Source organism: Saccopteryx bilineata, chromosome 5 (genome assembly GCF_036850765.1).
Source record: "Saccopteryx bilineata isolate mSacBil1 chromosome 5, mSacBil1_pri_phased_curated, whole genome shotgun sequence".
In the NCBI taxonomy this organism is placed as follows: Eukaryota; Metazoa; Chordata; class Mammalia; order Chiroptera; family Emballonuridae; genus Saccopteryx; species Saccopteryx bilineata.
The window spans coordinates 74,997,814-75,009,467 of NC_089494.1; positions in this window are offsets into that span (position 1 = coordinate 74,997,814).

The following is an 11,654-nucleotide window of genomic DNA, read 5'->3' on the forward strand; positions in this document are numbered from 1 at the left end:
ACTTGCTGAGTATGAAGGTGGCTCCTATCTGCTAACAGGAACCACAGGGGTCTCACAGAACAGATCCACTGATTGGAGTCATGATTGGAGTCATGAGTCTCAAGGCAGATTAGAAAGGTCTGAAAGTCAGGAAATTTTAGGACAACATGCATTCCCATGCATTGTAGATAAGAAATGTACAAAGTTTATACCAGAAGTTTGAGATAATTTCATACCGTATGCTATTACAATATAGAACTTATAGCTAATGTAAATATTTTGAGTATAAGGCATTGAAGCAACACAAAAATAATTAAGATATGGTTTTCTAAAGGATGAGTAGTATATGCCATCAACAACTGCAGAAAATGAAAGAAGTTTTAAGAGAAGTGAATATTTTTCTCTGCAATTTAATAGTCCCTACATCAGAGCGCCATGCCTTAGGGTAAAGGAGGCTTCTGGTATGGTTTTCAATTCAGTTGAACATAAAGCCAAAGAAGATTTAAACTTTTTCATCATTATTGCCTGTGAGAGACTTGAATACATTTACATGCTGATGGGAAAGTGAAAAATATTAGCAATGTTCACCCAAAGTCAATTAGAGCATTATTGCTATTTTCTACCAAATACTCATGCTATCGTCTTTCCTGGTCACGTGATCCTTTCCCAAATGTGGGTCCTTTGCACATGGTTAGTAGCTGTTCTTCACCACCTCTTCAGCAGTCATCCTTTATGGCCTACAAAAATAAAACCCATGTGTCATTTCCCAATATCGAGTGTAGTTCATGTTTTCAGAACTAGAATGGAGAGAACATACAAGGCAAGTAATGCTCACTCACCCTGAGCGTGATGAAGTGCTCATTTCCAAAATCTGGTAAACAATTATATGAGTCACAGCAATAAAGAAAAAAGAAAATCATTTTATTTTTTTCTAAGAATAACAAAATTAGTTCACAATGACTATAAACTTTTGTTTTCTTTGGTTTGTGAAAGTCTCCTTAATTAATTGTACTAGAGATGCAAGTTTGCAACTTTGTTTTTGTGGGGAGAGCATGAAGTGAGACAAACTGGAGTTGGGTCCTCACTGGCTTTGTGACATGGGCAAGTCATTTGACCTCTTCAAGACCAGAAGAAACTAATACCAACCTCAAGGGACTGTCATGAGAATTTCGGTATGGAGTGGAACACACCTCGCAGTCAGCACTTCATAGGAATTAATGTATGGAACATGGGAGTAGGAGTGGTCAGAAAAGCAGCAGCAATTATAGCACAGCTGCATGTTTAGCATAACAATAGAAAATTTTAGACCTACGTTTGATATTAAGTAGGATATATACAGTATTGGAGCCCCTACATCCAATATTTAGCTTAGATGGCTTATCTCAAGAAACAGTTGTACTAGCTATAATTAAACATGATTGCTATGAATATATACTCAGTGTAGCTAGGAGGAGGATTTAATATTCAGCAACTTGTTCAGCATAAGTGGTGGTTGCCTTTATTTGTTTCTAAATCCTTAAACATTTTTTGTCAGGTCATAGGTTATAAAATAGGAAATACATATGGAAAGCATTGCAGATTTTTGAAAAATAATTTTTAGATATTTTCAGCATGGGGTTTACCAAGTCACTCTTTATGTGAAGTTACTTACTCCATAGCATTTCATTTGAAAATGAAATTGGACAGTGATGAACCCTATTAGTTCATAAGTTTTAAATCCAAATTATAAGCTAGATGCTATGTGGGTCTGTGGGAGGAGGGGGACTGATTGTAGGAAGTAATATTTAACCACACAGTTGTTAGAATATATATATTTTGGTCACTAATGTGAATAAAAACTGATGAAGGATATTGTCTTTTACATAGTAATTTCAAAGATGAACATTATTTTGACACTTATGAAAGAAATTTAAATGTTTAATTCAGTACAATATATGCATATATAGATTAATAAACTAGAGATGAACATTTTTCAACTTAAATATCTCCTTTAAACCCTGTCTTCTTCTGTCCTTCATAAGAGCTTGTATTTTATTGACTGCACACAGAATGAATGGGCTGCGGCAGAGTTAACACTTTTGTTTTGCATCCCTTAACAGGTCATGGAAATTAGCATGATTTTTAAGCTGTATGGATTTGTATAATACTAAAATGCAAAACAAAAACAGAAACCAAAACTGATTTAGTATTACTTGGATAGATTCATATCAATTTGGTACCACACTAAAGTTTCTATGACTAAACACTTTTTTTCATAGCATTTGACCCAAATATACAATTTTGTGACTTTACGTTGCACAATTCATGTTAACCTCTCGATTTCAGAATTTCAACTTACAACTTTCAAAGGATTTATTTCATTAGACAAGTGAATCTCAAATTTTTCTCTAAAACACTGATGTTTCTTGTGTTTCATTAGTTTAAATAGTTTTTTTTTTCTTTTGAAAACTGCTAACCTCATGGGAAAAGATCAGTTAAGGTTCCCTAAAATTTGTAATAAATAACTTAGTTTAGTGTTTTACTTTTGTCATTTATTTTGAGATAAAATGCAAACCTCAAATAAGAAGTAGAGTTTCATTCCATGTAAAATGTTTTTGCATGAGAAGTAAAAGAAGAAAAAAATGAAGGTTAAAAAATAAAAAAAATGAAATGGAAGCAAAGAAAAGAGACATTAACGTATGTAGACAAATGAGAAGGGAAGAAAAAATCAATTTAAATGAGGGGTATACATATAATAAATGACTATTTCTTTCACATTTTCAATATTTGATGAAAAACATTCATTAAATATTTTCAGGCTTATTATTGGACATTATTGTATTTTTAGGCACACAAAGTAGTAAAGTAAGATCTTTTACTCAAAAGTATGGATCATTCACTCACTAATGAGTAAAGGAGCATGCTTTAAAGATTTACTGACAGAGATTAGTCGCATGTATAAATATCAATTATGTGTGGAAGATAGTGCTCAGTGCCACAAGAGAAGGGAAGGAAGGTTACTTGGAACAGGGATGGAAAAGGGAAAATTGCATTGGACTCTGGAAAGTCTAGGAGATTTCTCAAAGTCCTTTTTGGGGTAATCTCATCTTGGGCATGGGGGAGGTTGGGGAGTGTAGAGAGAAGAAAAAGGAAAACATATGACAATCCATAAAAGTGAATTTTACCATCAAATATTGCTATGATGACTTCCCATTAGAAAAGGAAAAGTCAGTCTATGTTTAGAATAAAATATTTTTTGTTTAAAGTGTATAATAAGTTTGAGGTAACTTTGTAGATAACATTTGATATAAAAACATTAGCTCTATTTACTTAAGTAATCATGAAATAGTTAAACTAGTATTCACAAGATTCAGCTTGTCCTTACGGGATTGAGAAGGAAATTAACCATTGAAGAAGGATGCCAAATTCTGAGTGGGGGACAGTCATGTGGAAAAATAAAGACTTCTTTGAATAGAGCTAGAGGTGGGAGGAAGACCGTGAGATGCCTGTGCTCTGATCATAGTCACTCTTTCCAAAGATACTTTGAGACCCAATCCTATTTTGCCAACATTCTTCTATATAAATGCCTCAGCAACTGGCCCAGCAACGTCATCTTCTGGCCCTGCTGAGGAAAAGAACATCAGACAACTATAGCTTGCTCTGGAAACAGGGTGACAAGTAGCGAGATGGTTAGTTAGTGCCATGTACATCTTTATTCACAACATTCTATTATTCATACACTTTAAAAACATTTTTAATATGCTTATAATGGGTACTCAGTTTGAGCTATGAAAAACTGGTGTGTAACAACTAAACCTGGTAAATACTCTTTAACAAAGAGTGACTTTGGGGAGAAGAGAAAATGGATATAATAAGCATTGCTGTAAATGGGGAGTGTGAAAAAAAGATGAGGAAAAATTTTAAGAGGGGATCCAAAATTTCAAGCCTGTTTATTGGCCAAGTAGTAAGACAAAGGGAGAAACTCAGGACCCTAGAAGAAGAGAAGAGGATGTAACTGCTGAAACGAAATGCATGAGGAGAAGGAAGAGAAGGCGGTCAAGGGTGCAGGAAAAAGCACCGGCTATCTACTGAGCTGGACTTTGGATTTAAACATGGACAAGGGTCCAGACCTAAGGAAAGTAATAAAGATTTTAAAACATGGTTTGAGGAAGGAAAAATGATTAATTAGAAACTGATTAGAGGATTGTCTTGCAGTATTAGGACTGGCTGACTTGATAGTAATAGATATAGAACCAATGATTTAATACAGCAATTTCCAACCTTTTTTTTTTTTTTTTATCTCATGGCACACATAAACTAGTTTCTAAAATTCTGTGGCCCACCAAAAAAATTCATATTTTTTGCCAATCTGATAGAAAACAAATAGGCATAATTCTGATTTATTCACACCAGAGGAAAATTGTTGTGTTGGCTGTTGTCATTTTGTTATTTGACAATCTAAGAGAAAAGAGGTCAGTGCTCCTAACTAAATAGTAAGGTATTGCATGTTTTAAAAATTCCGTGGCACACCGGTGAAAATCACTGATTTAATAAATACGTGCAAGATATTAGACTAAGTTCTGTTACACTTATTCTTTGGTATGTAAAAAATAAAAATCAGAATGTTTAAAATTTTGACGGGCTCAAAAAGCTTTAATTGTTCCGGTCCAGTGTAACCCAATAAAAATGGTCCTGTTTGTGGTTTCTCTCAGCAAGTGGTTGTGTCTAGAAGAAACCCATCATCAACTTCTAAATTAATTAAAAAATAAGTTAAGCATTTATTTCTGATGCGCAAAAGAAAGTCCAAATGTAAATTGCCTATTATACAAATCTTTTCAAAGTCTGTTTTCCCAAAGAAATATTCATTATACATGAGAAATACTTTACCACCTCTTTTTCTTTTTTAAAAATTCATAAAATAATCTCCCTAAAATATTTCGGTATTCTTTTTTATTTTTTCTACTCTTTCTTACAGTTTCTTTCTTTCTAATGTAAAGCAATATGGTATTACTGTGTTCATTTCTTTTTCTTGCTGTCCATTTTATTAGTCTCTACAGATACCTCAACCACGAATGGTTTTTCCACCCTAGAAAGGTGCACTGGGAAGTGGGGAATTTTTGTGAATATTCAGACTAACATTTTTGGTCCCTGCAATATCAGAATAAAACAGTGCCCATTATCTATTTATTGTTTCTCATCTCCAAATTCAACCTTTTTTATCTGCTCCCTACGTGTGCATCTGGGCCCGTTAAATATTTTTGTTCTTCCAGCTGGCATGACGTTCACCTTTGCCTGTAGAAGGTGCTGGAGAGACGGCAGAGGAAAAGAAGTTTCCTTCCTGGTTGCTTGGCAAGCCCCTGCATTGTCGGAGGTTCCTCCTGCGTCCAGTCCCTCTTGTTCATGTGGGTTTCCCAGCGCCATGCTCCTCGGGGTTTCTAACCTGGGTCCTCTGTGTCCCAGTCTGACGCTCTCTCCACTGCACTACCACCTGGTCAGGCTATTTTTATTAAATTTTACCTGTTCATATTACTCTATGGTTTCTCCAACCAGAATGAACTCAGACTCAGATATCTAAAGAAATATGAGAATTGGTTCATAAGAAGTTATCATTTTCAAAGATCTGATGACTGTTATGTGTAAGCTTTGTAGTTCACACAGGAAATGACTCAAATGCATCTGACCTATTCTCTAACCAGATAAATTATAAACAGGGCAGAATGTACTTTATATCAAGTAGTTTCATTTTCTGAGTCCAAACTACCAATTTTATAATACTAGTCATGGAACCAAAAATTTCTACCTTACATGAAAAACCATGTCATGAGGATTAAATGAGATAATATGTGTATCATGAGAAAAATAATTACTTAAAACTGGGACAATACCTTTTAGAGAGAAAGAGAAGTATTTTTGTTTTAGAAACCCCCTACCAGGTGTCTTTAGTTTTGAAGATGAAGCCTTCTTATGACTCCCTGGGGAATTAAAGCTAAAATGCTTTGCATAAAGCAGGATCAGTTAGAAGGAAATAAAGAGGAAGGGAGAAAATGTTGAAGAGAGAAGTCCCAGGAGGAAGCAAGAGTCTGCAGTCCAATTAGAAATTATTTGTGGAAATTCCACCATCATTGTCCCAAAACTCCAGTAAATCTGCTACTTATATACTTGAATTAGTTATTATTTGGCACCAAGCAGGCGTTAGGGCCATCTGGCAGGGCAATATGGAAATGAGCTCAGACAAGAAAAGTGGATACAGGAAATTCCAGATAACAAATGGTAAACACATTGTACAGTGACTAACACAAAACATTCAATATTAATTAATTTATTTATTTATTCATTTTTATTTGAGGTGTAAGATGCAATCTCTGACCTTGGGGAATTAACAAATCCATTGCAAGTTCAATGGTTATAGACACAAAATTATCAGAAAAAATATGAATATATGACAATTGTATGGTATAAATTATAGGTATTGTAGAGTTCAGAAAGTCAGATTGAGAAAACCTTATGAATTAGAATGAATAAAGAATTTGAATAATAGCTTGTGAATATTAAATGTTCAATTCTTAGTTCTTTAAAATAATTTTAAAAGAAGAGTATCAAGTGCATTCTAAATGGTTGTATCAAGAAAGGAGAAAACATATTTTGCATATTTATTGGAATGTAATGCTGAGTCTGAGCTTGATTGGGTAACCAAAAATGAAGTCATTTTAATTTTTTGAACAGTGGAGTGACATATTTTGGAAAGATGACCTATAAGGGGTTAGCAGCCTAAGTCATATTAAAGAAAAAAAATGAAAGAAAAAAGATTGAGGTTGCAGTTATTCAGACTGAGGTGATGAAAATATGCATTTGGTTATTGGCAGCGAGAATGGAAAAAACGGGTGGTTCTGGGACACGCTCAAATAAAGTCACGATTTGGGAAGATGTGGTTGGCATGGAATTGATAGCAATAAACAAAATAAATACAAAGGTACAGGACAGTTGGTGATAGAAGCAAATACAAGAAACTTTTTTACATTACCTTATTTTTGCTCTTAATATGACTCAGTTCTGCTTGTTTGTCATCTAGTGGCACATGTGGTCATATTCCTGGCACATGGAGTAACAACAATTTTATTGTACTCAAGAACTTGCTCACTGAGCTCCAGCTGTTTCTTCATCCACCCACACCAATCATTTAGCTGTGGTGGATACCATTTCCTTGCCCCGAGGAAAAGGTTTAACATGAGTCAGAATCTCTTGATTTTTTTAATAAAGTAAATGCTTTACTTCTCAAAGGCTCGGTTCCCCAGAAAAATAGCATAATGAGTCTCGTTTATTTCCTACATCCATTCCCACTCTACCAATGAGGGCAAACAAATAGTATGACCCAGACATTATCTTGGTCTCTCAAGAACTAAGTGAAGTGCTTTGCATTACCATTCTAGTAAGGTCAGGCAAGTACGTTTCTGAGAATGCAAAAGAGGTTTCCTGTACTCCCTATTCTTTTTCTTTCTTTGTATTTTTCCAAAGCTGGAAACGGGGAGGCAGTCAGACAGACTCCCGCATGCGCCCGACCGGGATCCATCCGGCAAACCCACCAGGGGGCAATGCTCTGCCCATCTGGGGCGTCGCTCTGTTGCAACCAGAGCCACTCTTGCACCTGAGGCAGAGGCCATGGAGCCATCCTCAGCACCTGGGCCAACTTTGCTCCAATGGAGCCTTGGCTGTGGGAGGGGAAGAGAGAGACAGAGAGGAAGGAGAGGGGGAGGGGTGGAGAAGCAGATGGGTGCTTCTCCTGTGTTCCCTGGCTGGGAATCGAACCCGGGACTCCTGCATGCCAGGCCGACGCTCTGAGCCAACCGCCTAGGGCCTGTATTCTCTATTCTTTCTAGTGCTATTCGGTCTCAGGCTGTGGCCTGTGATAATGATACCTTTGTCAGACTTTTTTTTTGTTTTTTTTGTTTTTTTGTATTTTTCTGAAGCTGGAAACGGGGAGAGACAGATAGACTCCCACATGTGCCCGACGGGGATCCACCCGGCACGCCCACCAAGGGGCGATGCTCTGCCCACCAGGGGGCGATGCTCTGCCGCGACCAGAGCCACTCTAGTGCCTGGGGCAGAGGCCAAGGAGCCATCCCCAGCACCCAGGCCATCTTTGCTCCAATGGAGCCTCGCTGCGGGAGGGGAAGAGAGAAACAGAGAGGAAGGAGAGGGGGAGGGGTGGAGAAGCAAATGGGCGCTTCTCCTGTATGCCCTGGCCGGGAATCGAACCCGGGACTTCTGCACGCCAGGCCGACGCTCTACCACTGAGCCAACTGGTCAGGGCACCTTTGTCAGACTTTAAGATTATTCTAGGCCCTACCCGGGTTTCTCAGTTGGTTAGGCAGTGGTCCCCAACCTTTTTTGGGCCAGGGACTGGTTTAATGTCAGAAAATATTTTCATGGACCGGCCTTTAGGGTGAGATGGATAAATGTATCATGTGACTGAGACAAGCATCAAGAGTGAGTCTTAGATGGATGTAACAGAGGGAATCTGGTAATTTTTTAAAAATAAAACATTGTTCAGACTTAAATATAAATAAAACGGAAATAACGTAGGTTATTTATTCTTTCTCTGCAGATTGGTACCAAATGGCCCACGGACTGGTACCAGTCTGTAGTTCGGGGATCGAGGACCACTGGGTTAGAGAATCATTCCCATACACCAAGGTTGTGAGTACAATCTCTGGTCAGGGCACATACATACATGAATCAACCAATGAAGGCATAGATAAGTGGAACAACAAATCATCCTCTCTCTCTTTCTCTCTCTCTCTCTACCCTCTTACCTGTCTCTCTAAAATCAATAAGTAAAAAATAGAAAGATTATTCTAGATAGCTCTGCCCAATAAAACTATAGAGTGATACACATAACTTTTTTACAATTTGCCAATAGCTACATTTAAAAAGTTAAAAAAGATGAGATTAATTTTACTAACATTTACCTCACTGTAATAAAAATATTATATTGACCTATTATCACTATATTTTACATTATTATGTGTAATTAATTATTAATACAATTATATACTTTACATATATAATATTTTTTCTAAGTGTCCCAAATTTGATATGTATTTAAATTCCTAGAACATCTCAATATGAACTTGCCAGGTTTTAAATGCTTGATAGACACATTTGGCTAATGGCTACTGTAGTGAATAGTACAATTCCAGACATTCAATTTTTTTTAAGGAAGACAGATAAAATTCACCTTAAACATGAAGTTCCAATTTTCTCCTTTCAAGTTATTACCTAACATTGAATTCTTTTAATTTTTTCTTAATTTTCTGAAGTCTTATCTTCCTGGTTGTGCATATCTTTATGTCTGATAAAACAAATTCTTGAGAATACATAACAGACACAATGGTTCTCTGTCCATATCCTGCCTGCAGGGCCAAGACGCCCCCCTTCCACCTGAGTCTGGGAGTTTTCTGCTGATGCCCCAGCTGCTCCTGTCCCTGGGTATTATCCTAAGCTATGGGAAACTGCCATCCTTAGGGTTATGCCTTCTTGGGAGTGGACTGAGCCAAATAATTGATGAAGGGACAAAAACCTGGCCCCTTTTACTCCATCTTAGCTCCTGAGAATCCTAAAGGGTAAACTGAGACCTCTTTTGCAATTCTACTGCAGACTAGTGTCCCACTCTGCACCAACTTGCTTTCTTTACTTTCCTGCAGCTATATCTCTTTCTTTCTCTTTCTTTCTCTCTCTCTTTCTTTCTTTCTTTCTTTCTTCCTTTCTTTCTTTTTTGAAACAGACAGAGAGAGAGAGAGTCAGAGAGAGGGACAGATGGGAACAGATGAACAGGAAGGGAGAGAGATGAGAAGCATCAATTCTTTGTTGCGGCTCCTTAGTTGTTCATTGATTGCTTTCTCAAATGTGTCTTGACTGGTGGGGGTAGGGGGAGCTACAGCAGAGTGAGTGACCTCTTGCTCAAGCCAGTGACCTTGGGCTCAAGTCAGAGACCATGGGGTCATGTCTATGATCACACGCTCAAGCCAGCGACTCCGCGCTCAAGCAGGTGAGCCTGCGCTCAAGCAGGTGACCTTGGGGTTTCAAACCTGGGTTCTCTGCATCCCAGTCTGATGCTCTATCCACTGTGCTACTGCCTGGTAAGGCATATCTCTTGAGAGCAACTTCTCCCTATACTTTCCACCCCCCAAAAAAACCCTTATTATATCTCTCCATCTAGAGGTATTTTTCCAGGGAACCTAGTTTAAGAGACAACATAAAGTAGTCTCTCTTCTACCCAAGCAAGATTTCAAGCGATGTTTGAAGTGAGGAGAGGGAAAGGCAGTAGTCAGGTTTTGATTTATTTCTATGTATTGTAATTATCCCTCCTCACACATGAGCAATCTCTGACCCCCAGTCTGCTCATTTTCATTGTCTTTCTTCTCTCTCTCTTTTTTGTTTTCTTCTTTTCCAAGTGATAGGAGGAGGAGATAGATAGTTTCCCATATGCGCCCAACTGGGATCCACCTGGCAACCCCTGTCTGGGGCTGATGCTCTGCCCATGTGAGGCCATGCATGCAACTGAGCAATTTTTAGCTCCTGAGATGGAGGCTCCACAGAGCCATCCTAAGTGCCCCAGCTGGTGCACTCGAATCAATTGAGCCATGGCTGCAGGAGGGGAAGAGAAAGAAAGAGAGGGAAGGAGGGGGAGAAGCAGATGGTTGCCTCTGCTGTGTGCCCTGACCGGGAATCAAACTGAGGACCCCCATATGCCAGCCAATGCTCTTCCACTGAGCCAGCTGGCCAGGACTCTTTCTTCTTTTATATAGACTCTTTCCCAAAGGCCAAAGTGACAACTGCTTTATAGGTATGATCAAAACTGGGAGTAAGCAGCAGCACTGCGTTGAAGTATGAGAAAATTATCCCCAAACAAAAACGGTATCAGCCACATAATATAGTAGCCCGTATATTTCCTGACACTGACCGAGTACTTCAATCTTACTTATCTGGGCTCTCCAGCACCTCCCTGCTTGCGTGGAGATGCAGAGCAGTTGTTCAGGTTCTGGTTCAAGGGAAATCAAGATTACTGTTGTGTTAAAACTTGGGCTTCCCTGCCACACAGTGGTCCTTTGACTCTCACACCTGAGATGATTCTGGTGGAGGATGTTGGTTTTTACCTCCTTTGGTGACTTTATATCTCTGTCTCTCACACACATATACACATACTCATTTAGGTTAATGACAGTTCATTCTGCACAGTACTTCTGTGGGCTCTGTTCCAGATCTCAGAAAGTCATAATCAATTAATTATTCTTATAGCTAAGACCATTATAATCTAGGTTAGTAGAAGAGGGAAGGAATTATTTCCATTATTTCCCTTTTCCCACCCCCATATCTCAAGTCCTTTAAATAGTTTAAGATAGTCAAGTCTTAGACCTGAACTAAGAATAAGAGTTAGGAGACATTGATTCTCCATCTGATTTGGTCTCTTAATGTAGTTTTTGTAACTAGTACAGTATCTGAAATATTCTTCTACCTGATTTCAGTATATAGACTATACTAATATAATGATTAAAAGTATTTTGTGTTCCTGAAAAATCTTTTTTGGCCTATAAATTCAGGTTTAGAAAATTGAATAAATCTCACACAAGGTAGACTTTATTTCTTTTTCTCAAAAATTCTTGCTGCCTTTTTGATCTTGGTAAAATTCAGACAGGTGA